The sequence below is a fragment of the Muntiacus reevesi genome, chromosome 8, assembly GCF_963930625.1.
Source record: "Muntiacus reevesi chromosome 8, mMunRee1.1, whole genome shotgun sequence".
NCBI lineage: Eukaryota > Metazoa > Chordata > Mammalia > Artiodactyla > Cervidae > Muntiacus > Muntiacus reevesi.
The window spans coordinates 57,142,091-57,155,289 of NC_089256.1; the positions used below are offsets into that span (position 1 = coordinate 57,142,091).

The 13,199-nt window shown below is 42.2% G+C and overlaps 1 protein-coding gene across 14 annotated transcripts in view; it reads right to left on the minus strand.

Moving 5' to 3' along the window:
• LPP (LIM domain containing preferred translocation partner in lipoma) overlaps positions 1 to 13,199 on the minus strand; it is a 715,161-nt gene that overhangs the window by 597,093 nt on the left and 104,869 nt on the right. For 5 of the 14 annotated variants that reach the window (XM_065943114.1, XM_065943117.1, XM_065943116.1 and 2 more), the window contains one exon: positions 11,911 to 12,013. The exons of the other annotated variants lie outside the window; for them this stretch is intronic. The gene's annotated coding sequence lies outside the window, so the exon portion shown is untranslated. The remainder of the gene's footprint in view (positions 1 to 11,910; positions 12,014 to 13,199) is intronic. 14 annotated transcript variants of the gene reach the window in all.

A 13,199-nucleotide genomic window follows, 5' to 3' on the forward strand; every position in this document is an offset into this window, starting at 1 on the left:
TCTTTCCAATAGAAGGGAGGTTGACAGCCCCAAGAACTTGAAGACTAGAAGAAGAGATAGTGCATCTTGATCTAATCTCATGGGAATGTCACCAGCATCTTAGGCAGATATCACCATTTCCTCTGCCTCTAGGAAAGCAGGATTAAGAAGGAGTCAGGGAAAAGTTGATAGCTGCTCTTAAAAGCTATAGGCACCTAAATCAGTTCCCAGGAGACTTTCTAGTTCCTTGGGTTAACTATAGGTAACCTTCCAATCCCTCAGGCCTCCTTAGTAAGTCAATTTAACACATGTTTACAGAGTACCTAAACATGCCAGCTACTGAATTATGCTCCAAAGGCTCAGAGATACCTGCCTTCTGCAGATCAGAGCTCAGAAACACATATCACCCATTAAAATACAAGATGGTTTGAGAAAGAGTTTCTGAAAATACAAATCATGGGATGATAGACATAGGAGGAAAGAGACCGATTCCTAATGGAAAAGCTGATATTTCTGAGAAGGTGGAATTTGAGCTGGGTATGGAAGGATGTTGGCTTCCCTAGCGCCTCATATGGTAAAGAATCTGCCTGCAATGCAGGAGTTGCAAGAGACACAGGTTCTATCCCTGGGTCAGTAAGATCCCTGGAGGAGGGCATGATTCTGTCCTGTAGATGGGGTTCTGTCTTGTAGAATTCCATGGACAGAGGGGTTTGGTGGGCTACAGTCCACAGGCTCGCAGACACAACTAAAGCAACTTAATACACAAGCATGCATGCTTGAATCACTGAACTGAAACCCTTTGCTGTACGCCTGCAATACTATAAGTCAATTATACTTCAATTAGAAAATATAAAAATCAAACATGGCACTGCAGCTTCAAGTGACTGTTTCAATTATGAAAGTCTTGGCACTATTTTGAAAATAGAAGGAATGTAAACTTCATATGGATAATTTTTTAGTTTCTTCTTGGGAGAAAAAAAGGATGAGGGAGTAGGAAAGGGTTTGATAAGTTGCATAAAGCGTCTCAAACTCACCCACTCCCTGCATTCTCACTCTTGCAATACATTTCAAGCTCCTCCACCCATGTTACTAAAAAGTGTGTATTCACTCATTGCCTCGTATGTTAATCCACTGCTTATTTCATAATCCACTCTGCATGTCTCCATAATCCACCCTACATGTCTCCATATATTTATCTACAAATGTGTAATGTTTTAAATGTTTTATTAAATACAAATGTCTCCCTGCTAAGAGTAATGAGAGCAACATTTACTGAATGTACAAGGTGTTTTAGGACCTTCACATGCATTATCTCAGAGTCTTTCTCTGTTCTGTTATTATACATGTGCATGCGTGCTCAGTTATGTCTGACTCTTTGCAACCCCATGATCTGTAGCCCACCAGGCTCCTCTGTCTATGGAATTTTCCAGGTAAGAATACTGGAGTAGGTTGCCATTTCCTACTCCAGGGGATCTTCCCAACCCAAGGATGGAACCCACATCTCCTGCATCTCCTGCATTGGCAGGCAGATTCTTTCCCACTGAACATGGGAAGCCCTGTGTTCTATCATTATCCCCCAGTTTATAGAAGAGGGAGCTGCATTACAGAAAGTAAGCAACTTGCCTGAGGTCTGTGGCTACTAAGCAGAGGACTCTGGATTTAAACCCAAACAACCTGACTCCAAAGCTTGCCGGGCTACTACTACTATGTGTATGACATCACTCAAACCCATCATTTGATTAACTCAAAAAGGTAAATGGTGAGGGAACCCTGGTTCTGGCTCCTGGTGCACATTGCTTCCTTCCAAAGACTCTAAATCACCTGTCAAAAAACCAGTCTAGAATTATACCAGGAACCAGGATAAAGTCAGCAGATCCTAGACTCTGGATACTGGTTTGTTGGTTTTGTTTATTTTGTTTGTTTGTTTGTTGATAACTGATTTCTATTTCCTCATCTCTCATTTCTGGCACATCTGCTGATTTCCAGTTTCCTCAGAATTACTGGCAGTTCTTCCATGGTCACCATCAGCCATTCTCCATATCCTGAGATGTAGCATGCATGGTCCATGACCTCTGAAATCATTTGGTAGAGCAGACTGCTCTCTTGCAACATCCTTTTCCACCGTGGACATCAATTTCTTCTTAATGACATTGATTCTACACTTCTAAGCTTACAGATCATCCCCCTTCCCTTGACAGAGATGACTGACAGAGCAGAAACAGTCACGCAGCTTAGTTTTCTCTCTGTCATCTGGGCTGTTACATCACCCTCCCCAGGTTACAGAATGCCAGGTGTCCCCACTAAAGGACTCCCTCCCCTGGAGCCCATTCTAATCCCATCCCTGCCCATAAAGGAACTGGAAATGAAAGGCTGTGATTGGCTGCCAATTACATCATTTCTCTGCAGGCCTGACTGAACTCTTAATTAATTGAATGCCACTTTACTTCTGTACCTGACTCCATGGACAAATAAATAACCACAAAGAGAACAACATAGGGTGAAGGCAGTAATAAACCACAGCCTCTGGCTCAGGTTAGAAAAAGGAACCCTTTGCTGGAGTTACCTGTCATTAAGAAAGATTTGGTCACCAGGTAAGGACACACAGTTTTCTATATTAAATTAGAGGAGTGATTCAAAGGGGACTGGTTTCAGCTGACAAGAGCAAAGAGAAAATCAATTTCAGGTTGCCAGGACAACTAGACTTTCCCTGCAAGAATAAATTTGAAAAAGCTCTAAAATCTGACAACTAAATGTTTCCTCACATTACATCATATCCCTAAAACGTGTGTTGAACCAGTGAGATAATCAAGCCTGCTAATTACTTTCTACAACATCCATAAGACACAGGGTTGATGGTCTTGGCTCCACTCTGGCTTTCTTCTAGCAGACCCACTCAGTATCTCAGCTTTATAATGAATGAGGACTATGTGCTTCTTCAAATAAATCTGAAGGTTTATCATTGTCAGGTTGTCCTTGGATCCTAAAAAAGGGCAGGTGAGCACCTTTTGAGTACATATCCCCTAACAACTGACAACCTGACCTCCAAGGACCTGCCTCAGATCGGGGCACTTGTATTATCGTGCTTAGCATTTCTGTATTACTTTACATTTGCAGAGTGCCTTCCAGTGACTGAGACCGACACCCATGTTCCCTGTCGTGTAATTCACCAACTACCCCTTCCAAAGAAGGGGTTCAAAGTCACAGAATCATACTTAACACAATGTTGGATCTAAAGGGACTTGGGAGATAAACGCTTTTTACCAGAGACTGAATCCAAGACACATATAGGCAAAGTGACAGCTCAAGGTCAACACAGATGGTCAACAGCCGAATCAGGACTGGAATCCAGGTCTTTTGATAATGGCTTCTATGCAATTTCTTTAAATAGCTGCCATCATTCCACCTCTGCCTGAGAGGCTCTGGGAGCTGAAGTTAAGTCCACTTGATCTCCTATTAATCCTCATGAGGCAATGACCCCAAATGGCCTTATCCCAAGAGTTCAAAGTCCTGACCCCAGATCCAATAATATCTGATGAGATGAGCCTTCTCTATGCATTTATGTTCTCAGAAGGCTGAATATCAACTTACCTCCAGGGGCTATTAAAAACAAGAACAGCTAATAAATCACTGGAAAGCACTTTGCAAATGTAAAGTAATACAGAAATGCTAAGCACCAATAATACAAGTGCCCTGAACTGAGGCAGGTCCCTGGAGAGCATGATGATTGTGCTCACCACCATCCACCAGAAGATGCAGAAACCATGCCTCTCTCCAAACTTCATTCTCTTTCCTTAGAAAGAAAGAAAGTGAATGTGTTAGTTGCTCAGTCGTATCCAGCTCTTTGCGACCACGTAGACTATAGCCCACCAGGCTCATCTGTCCATGGAATTCTTCGGGCAAGAATACTGAACTGGGTAGCCATTCTCTTCTCCAGGGCATTTTCCCAACCCAGGGATTGGACCCGGGTCCACTGCACTGCAGGCAGACTCTTTACCATCTGAGACTGCTCCCTAATTCTCAAATATGCCTCTGCATGTTATTGTCTTATGATAGATAACACGAGAAAGCACTTGCTATCAATTCATACGGTCAGAGAGTTTTGCTAAGTTTGGAGAAACACCTACAGGAGATCAGAATCAAACAGATGGAAAAGTAAATGTCAAGCTGTCCCTCACTGGTGATAAACCAAGTAAACTATGAAAAACAATGAGCCCATTTGAAGGTGCTTGTCAGGGGGTTCAGCCTTAAGAGCCAATTTAGAATTTAGTGGGAGGTCAGAAGAATAAAGTACACCCTCTAGGGCTCTGGCTGCAGGTGCCAATGGGAGAAAGAAGTGAGGACAGAGCATTCCTTACATTCAATACCCAGTCCTTGACTCTCATTAGCAAGGTGAGCAGAAAAGAGTAGCAGAGGGAGCTATGGGTGAGTAGAGTAACTCAGACATCAAACGCTGGTGTCTGAGAGACATGACTTCTAACTCTGACCCTGCCATCATATGCTTTGTGATGCTGGGCAAGTTACTTAAACCTCTCTAAGCCTCAGTTTCCTCATCTGTTCAACATATATAATACTACTACCTATTGCACAGGCTGGCTTTGAGGATTGTTCAGCCACTCAATTGTGTCCAACTCTTTGCAACCCTACGGACTGTAGCCCACCAGCTTCCTCTGTCAGTGGGATTTTCCCAGCAAGAACACTGGAGTGGGTTGCCATTTCCTCCTCCAGGGGCTGTGAGGATTAAATGAAAGGAAATATGGGGAAAAATTTACCCAGTGCCTAACATTTAGCACATGGGCAATAAATGTGAGTCGCCATGCTAACCAGAGAGGCTGGAGGCTGGAATCGAGCACAGAAAAAAAGGCAAAAAGTAAAACATGAAGTTAGAGGTAAAGATCATGGGAACAGAGAAAAGAGGCTCAATCCTACCAGTCCTACTTTGTATTCACTAGGGAGTTATCAGGGTCACACTCCTGAGTATTAAATTTAGGGGTGAATGACAATAATCTAGAAATGGTCAGGCATCTGAAAACTTCGGACTTTAAGTGGAAATCCAGGAACACTTGAAAATTCAACCACCTGGTCAATGTAGAGGTCCGTTCTCAGCATTTGAGTCATTAAAATCCAGGATTGAGTAGTAAATGTGGCTACAAAATTCTCATCCCAAAACAAGAAACGAAGTTTTTTTAGAATGCTTCCCCCATCCCCACCCCCAGTTCCTTGCTTCCCCCACCCCCACCCCCAGTTCCTTTAACATACTTTATAGCACACATGGACACAGTCCATACCTCCAAGAGAAGTAAGAAATGGGCATGAGAACCATGAAATTGGGACTTCCCTGATGGACCAGCAGTTAACACTCTGTTCTTCTGCTGCAGGGTGTGCAAATTCAATCCCTGAGCTAAGATCCCACATGCTGCAGTCAAAAAAAAAAAGAGAAAAAAAAGCAAGAACCAAGAAATTCAAGAGTAGTCCCATTAAGTCAAGCTCAGATAAAGAGACATGAGACTTTGAAGAAGCACAAGAAACTAAATTTCTTGAGCTCCTATTCTGCCAAAGATGCATAAGAATTAAGAGAGGAGAGGATCAAGGAAGATTTCCTGGAAGAAGTCCCTTTGAGCTAATCATCTGCTGGGGCACCTAGAATTTGGGGCTACATCCTTTTCTTCAGCAAGATCCTGACAATGCAGTGCCACTGGATGGGGAACCAAAAGCCCCAGAAGCACTGGTCTTCCTTCCCTCCAGGTTCCAATCTGCAACATGGGCAACTACCCACCACTCCACTAGGAGAGAAGCGGAAGCACAGGGAACCTAGGGAGGGAGCTCAAAGTTGGAATCAAGCCAGTGCCAAGTCTCATTGTACCCCAAGTACAAAGCAAAGCAGACATAAAAAGGAGATAAAAAAAAGGGATGAGAAGAAAATATGGGCTTCCTAGTAAAACAGAGTGAGAGAATAAATGGTCAGGTTATGAAGAGAAAGAAAAAAGAGAGAGAGAGAAGAGAAAGAGTAGGAGGAAAGGACAAAAGGAAAAAGCTGGTGTGTTGTTTGTTTGTAGTGTTTATTTCTTTAAGCATACTTCTGCCATGTCATTTTTTTAAAAAAATCATACTTTGGTTAAATCCTTCAAATGTTAGCTTGAGAGAACTTTGTTTTATTCTCTGACCAGCATCGAGAAGAGTTCCTGGAATATAGAAGGTGCTGAATAAATATTTACTGATTGAATGAATAATGCTCAGCTACAGTGGGTCACTGTTGCGGAGAATAAAGAGGCTTTGAAAATCACCAAGAAAAATAGCAAAGTTCTGTTTATACTTCAGTTCACTTGCTTTTATAGGTGGGAGAACACAGGTGAAAACAGAGTTAGTGCCGGGCTCCCAGGGGGCAGTCACTATATGATCACCAAATTTCAATCAGACTGACCCACACTTGAGGACAAATGAAAGGGAGGCCATTCCCTGGATGAAATTCCTCTAAATTGGATGGTTCAAAGCCAGGATAAGCCCTGGCCATTTCACTGTCTCCTTTGGAGAAAGGTGCCATTTCCCACTGCTTGAGAATATCAATGCTCTGGAAATAAAATAGAGGTAACTACAGACTCCATAAAAGAAATGAGTTGAGAAAAAGGATGGGACCTAGAAAGGACTAGATTTAAGCCTGAATTGAAGCCTGCCTAGAAGACTTGCCTATCAATTGTCATGGTGTTCCTTCGATCATTCTCTTAAGGATAACTGGAAGGCTAAAAATTCCCAACTAGTTCAGAAAGTAACTTTGCCTATAATGAGGAATGTAACAGTGACTTGAAAATGGAAACAATAATTACAAAATGATGAAAAGAGTTAATAGCAACCATTTCACTCTTCCACCATAAGCTGCATCAGAAGTTTCCATAGCCTGCAAGGTCGGCACTTCTTTCTATGGCTGTGCCAAATCTCAAGAGCCTGTTATTATTTATTACACATGAAGCACTTTCCATCTGTAGAGCTCTTTGGAGTCATGTTTTATTAGTTACTCAGCATTCTTAAATCTAAACACAGCTAAAGACCTACTGGAAGGGGGGCAAGCCCCATGATTTACTTACTCATCACACTTAATGGGTCCACACAACTCCCCCCAATGACTGGAAAAGTTAAGAAAGGGGCAAAGAAAACACTAAAACTGAGAAATCAAATCAATCCAGTTCGTTCTTTAAGGCCCCCTGGCAGGGGGCTAAAGTGCTGGGAGTTGCAGCAGGAAAAGGTACAGAAATATATATATGACACAGCTCTTGGCCTCAAGGAACTTAAGGCCTAGAGCTATCTGAGAGAATCTTTATGCTGTCTTCCAACTTGAAGAGTCTGGGTTTCTACAAAAGTATAAATAGGTTTCAAATACCAGGAGCAGAACATGTTCTGACATGATCCAAAATTTGAGTAATTAAACAAACACAATTTTGGCCCCATAAGTCAAATTAAAAGGAAAGAATATTTCTTTAAAAAGAAAGAAAGAAATAAGAAATATGGACTTATTTCTTCAATTTTCACCTTCCAGACTCAAGATAAGCAGTCCCAAATCATATAAGAGGAAATTCTAGAAGAAATGGGGGTTAATAATCTCTTTCAAGAGCAGATAGTCAACCCAAGGAACTTACTCTAAAAATAAAACATAAATTTAAGAGAAGGACTCCACTTTCATAAAGCCACTTAATAGATGCATAAATTAATACTTATGGAAGTTGTAAGTAGGTTGGGTATTTCTCTAAACAGTAAAAATGAAAAGACCCTGATGCTGGGAAAGATTGAGGGCAGGAGGAGAAGGGGATGACAGAGGATAAGATGGTTGGATGGCGTCACCAACTCAATGGACATGAGTCTCGGTAAACTCCGGGAGTTGGTGATGGACAGGGAGGCCTGGCGTGCTGCAGTTCATGGGGTCTCGAAGAGTCTGACATGACTGAGTGACTGAACTGAACTGAAAGATCAAAGAATTTGAAGTAACTACCTCTACTTCTATAAGAGACATGAAATAGTCAAGTACAGATGAACATATCACCTGCCAAGAATAACAGAAGATGGATGGATGGATGAGAGGGAAGATGGGGTATTCTCCACACTATTTAAAGTTTAAACTAAGTGGTTTATGATTCACTTCTAAGGATTAGCATCTAGTAGCAAGCCTGGCACATATTAAATGTTTGATAATTTTTAGTTCTTTGCTGCCTTAAGTAAGTGAAAATATGTAAGCAAGAATGAACAGTCCCAAACGAGAATTCCTCAGTTGTGTTCTCTGTCAAGGTGCCCTAACTGAGAATTCAGTTGTGAAAGTGAACTGACTGTCCCATCATCCTGCTCATTACCAAGACTGATTTACCAAATAGCATGGCTCATGCAATTCACAACTAATTAAAAGCCATCCTCTACCATCCTTTGATGGGGCTTCCCTGATGGCTCAGTGGTAAAGAACTGGCCTACAATGCAGGAGATGTGGGTTTGATCTCTGGGTTGGGAAGATACCCTAGAGTAGGAAATGGCAACCCACTCGAGTATTCTTACCTGGGGAATCCACGGACAGAGGAGCCTGGCTACATACAGTCCACGGGGTCACAAAGAGTTGGACACAACTTAGGAACTTGAGCACGGCACCGTCCACTGATGAGGGAGGTAGGTGTGTACGTGTGTGTGTACGTGTGTGTGTGTGTGTGTGTGTGTGTGTGTGTGTGTGTGTGTGTGTGTGTGTGAATTTACTGGCTAGGCTGAAGCTTCACAAGTCAATATGTTTGAAGTTTCATAAGAATGTCTAAAGCTTCGTAAGAGCACTAGACAAATCTTTGCTATGCCATCTCTTTACCATGTGATACTTCAAGTTTTGAGTATCAGTTTGCTCTTAAGCAAAGTGAGGATATATTCTTTAGCCTGCCACTTCACCTGTGAGGATCTGATGAGTACATAGGTATCGTAAGGGATTAGTCCACTAGAAAGCCCTACAGAAACCTACATCACATATCGTACTCCCAAAAGAATTAGTCATGGCCAATAAATTATTACTGTTTATATGACTGCTCTTCCCTGTGGTTTTCTTATAAGAGCACCAAGCATTTGAAGCCATTATAATGGATGATTCCAACTAAAGCAGAAGATACACTCTGCTCAGTTTCCTTAAATAGCCCCTAAATTATTGGTAGAGCCTTTCACGGAGCCCCAGGAGCCTGATTCATTCTTCTCAGTTCTACTCCAGCCCCGGGTATGCCTGCTGCCCTGCCATCATATGCTGTCTTCTCCTTTTACACACACCTACCTCCATGGCACCAAAGGGATCAGAGCAAGCTCAAGGTCAAGATGAAGGCCACACATATAAGGAAAGGCTGCTGAAGCCCTTGTTTCCCAACCTAGGTTCTAGGAACCAGATTGTGAAGAGAGGTGAATGTCCTACTAAAAAAAAATTGGTCAACATATTGACTAGCATAATGAGTGGGAGCTCACAGAGGGGTCGCCTTATCTTTGCTCTTGTAGGATGCTAAGGAGGCCTGGTCAGGACTCTGTGCAAGTTGATGAGCTCAGTATGACTGGGGATATGAAGTAGGAGGAATGAAGAGACAATTTGGAAATATACTCAATCCATGCTTTCAGAAGGCCCACTAGCATTTTATGATCCAGATGGAGAAATGACAGCTTGGAAACCTGAAGCAAGCAAGGAAGCAAGAGAGAGAGAGAAGGAGGGAGGAAGAAAGCAAAGAAGAGAGGAAAGGAAAAAGAAAGGAAGGAAGACAAGAAGGAAGAAATCATGCCTGGTCTCATAAAGTAGAAATGACTGGTCCTCTCTAGACCAGAATTTTGTATTTTTATTTCTTCTTAACCTTCTTAACATCTGTGACAGGCAATTAACTCATCCAATTATAACTGGAAAGCTAACACCTCAATTTCACATCCCTAGTTCCATTTCCTACGGTGTGAGGAAGTTTCCGGAATGGTCTCCTACCAGTCCCATTTCTCTCACAGAGAAGAGAGAATCTATAAAAGCAGCAGACAATTAATAAGGCCATTACAAGGCTGCATTGGCCAAGTGCACACCTGTTCCTACAGCTTCATGGTGGACACACCCGAATTTCTTCTCCAACAATAAGGACAAGCAGAGGGGGAAGACCATGAGGGTGCACTAAATGCAATCCTCTCCACCCTCGGGCAGGAAGCTGTCTGCCAAGTGAAGGCCAACAATGTGTCCAAGTTATATTTAAGGAAATCACAAAGAAAAATTCAAGACCAGGGTTTTTATTTAGTCTTTTTAAGTTCAAACCACAGAAAGTATTTGGAAGAATTAGAAACTTCTTTCTGTGGGGAATTCCACAGGAACTGGAAAATCTCAGGCAAAATTAGAACCAAAGACAACAGAAATAGTAGAGATCTTAGAGATCATCAAATTCAGCCCCGCCACTCTGACACTGAGCAAAACAAGCCAAAGAGTTTCACAGCTGGATGGCGGTTGGATTGGGCTGAGGACCCACATCTGCTGACTCCAAGAATAATTTCTTAGTCCTCATTCCTTGCTCGCACTGACTTCAACACTAATTCCAAATTAAACCTACATGTGACCAAAAAGAAAAGGGAAAATAAACTATTCCCTGTGGCAGATGCTTGGAACATTAGCTTCTTTCTGAAAACGTTACAGTTCATGTTCTGCAAAAGATGGAAACCAAAGAGGGTCCTGTTTTGTTAGTTGCGAACGCACACTTCACAGGAATGCATTTTATGTCTGGTATTCTCCCGCCGCTCCCTCGCCCGGTTTCTCTTTTGGCCATATATGGAACTGAGCTCCAATGTCTGGGTCACAGAACTCAGCCCTCGGGTATGAAAGCAATCTGCTTTCTGCGCTGTTTGTCTTTACTGAAAATCCGATGAATCCATCTAGGAAACATTTACTAAAATGCAAAAGGCAGGGAGAACTGATTCACACCCTGAACTTGGCACACAGAACCAGATTTTTCTTCTGCTCACCCAAAGGTATGCTAACCAGATTCTGTGGAGAAAGTGACAAGTTTAACAGACACAAAAGAGTGTCTAGCTCAAGAGGTGTGTGCATGTATGTGTGTGTCTATATGTGTGCAATTCACATGTGTGTCGGGGAGGGGAGGATAGTTGTCCTAACACAGAGTTAGAAAGACAAAATTGATGCAAAAAGCAAGACAGCACCATCAAACCAATAACAATACATACTAGGGATTCATCTTTCCTGATATGACTTAGCTATCTCTTTATGTGGTATCTGACTCTCAAACTTTTGCAAACAGCATTTCAGAAGCAGAAAATCTCTTTGAAAATGGGGATTGCCTGCAATTATTATTTCAATTTAAAACAAGCATTTAGAAAGCATCTATAATTTCCAACAATATTCTTGAAAAGACTTGCATGTGTGCTATGCTCAGTCATTCAGTTGTGTCCAACTCTCTGTGACTTCATGGACTGTAGCCCGCCAGGTTCTTCTGTCTGTGGGATTTCCCAGGCAAGAATACTGGAGTGGGTTGTCATTTCCACCTCCAGGGGATCTTCCCGACCCAGGGATCGAACCTGTGTCTCTTATATCTTCTACATTGCAGGCAGATTTTTTACCCGCTGAACCACTGGGGAAGCCATGGACTTATACAAAGAGAATTCAATAAGCACATTTCCCAGGCATGTCAACTTAGAAGGACAGAAATATGGGAGCAGGAAAGAAGAGCTATTTCAAGTGAGGGTGAAACCAAGGGCCCAGGAATAGCAATGACTCGCTCAATGGTGCATAGATCAGTAATTTCCACGTGGAGCACATAAAATCTAAAATGAAAGTAGAAGAGACTACATAAAGATTAGTTATGAGCTCCAAGAGCAGAGACAGAAAATGGCTACCTGTTAACCCTTCACAGTATTCAGCACTCACTGCAGCACGTGGTCACCCACAAACTAGCTTTGTCATTTTCCAGAGAGTACCTTTTGTCTCCTGGTGAGGACAAGGATGGGTAGAGATCACATTCTCTATTTGAAAGGCCTCTGGAGACAGGCAGTCCTGGTTATAAGATGAGGTCCATTGACTCTGTGAAGAGGAACCTTCAACAAGTTATTGTCCTCTCAATATCTCCAGTGATTCATCTACAAACTGGACATGATCATTTCTACCTTATAAAGCAGCTGAAGAATTTAAATGAGCTTTTTATAAAGTGTCTGCCTAGCAGTGTTTGACACATAAATAAACACTTAATAAACAATAGTGTTAACAGGATATTCATTCATAATTCTGGCTACAAGAAAAAGGAATAATTTGTTGCAATGGTTATGAGTCAGGGAGCCTAAGGTTCATATCCCCGAAATTCTTCTCAACCTAAGCTGATCTGTGAGCCTAACTCTGATTCTACATGTGTTACCTCGTTGAGTCTCCTTCTTATCTATATTATGGTGAGGCTCAAGTGAGATCTTTGCTGGAAAAAAGCTCCTTAGAATTTGTCTTGCATAACCAACTTCCTGACATTCCTATGGAGTTGGGAATATATAGGAAATTTTAATTTAATTTCTAAAAGTAAGGAAATGTTGTGGAAAAATTAATACCTACTAGAGTTTATAAGTGAACTGGTCAAACAAACCACAGTTTGAAAGCCACTTGTAAAATAAAGGTTTACAGTGAATAGGCAAAAAAAGAAAATTGTCTTGCAATGTGACAATGTAAAATACAGTGGTAAAAGTCAGAACCTTCTCTGGGAAACAGTAGAGTGTCACACAGTTGTAGGTACAGCATAAGAATCAGAGGAGGAATGAGAGGCAGCCCATTTTTAATTTTCTCCTAGCACTTAACTTTTCTCTTCAGCACTTTTTTTTAAAAAAAGAGTTTCCTTAAAAACAGCTTGAATGCCACGTTACTCCTCTCATAATGGTTCTGAGACAGAGCCTGTGAGCCTAACAACGGTACCAAGAATCCACTGAGATGACTGCTCAGGGCAGCTCAGAGAACGATCATTTGGTGCTGGCCACTGAGGGGCATAGGTCCCAGCCCAGGTGCGGAAGCCTCGGGGCACAGCAGCCCCGTGAGAACAATCACTGGAGGGGAACCAGCCAAAAGGCCTTCATCACACAGGATTTCAAAGCCAGTGTGAGGAACCCAGCAAGGGTCATGTCTCCCTTCAGGCCCATCTTCCTCATCTGTACAAGTGCCACTTTCTCAACCCTGAGACATGTCCAGAGAGGCAGGAAACTTGAAGAAGCCAGAACCACGGTCACCAGGGCTACCA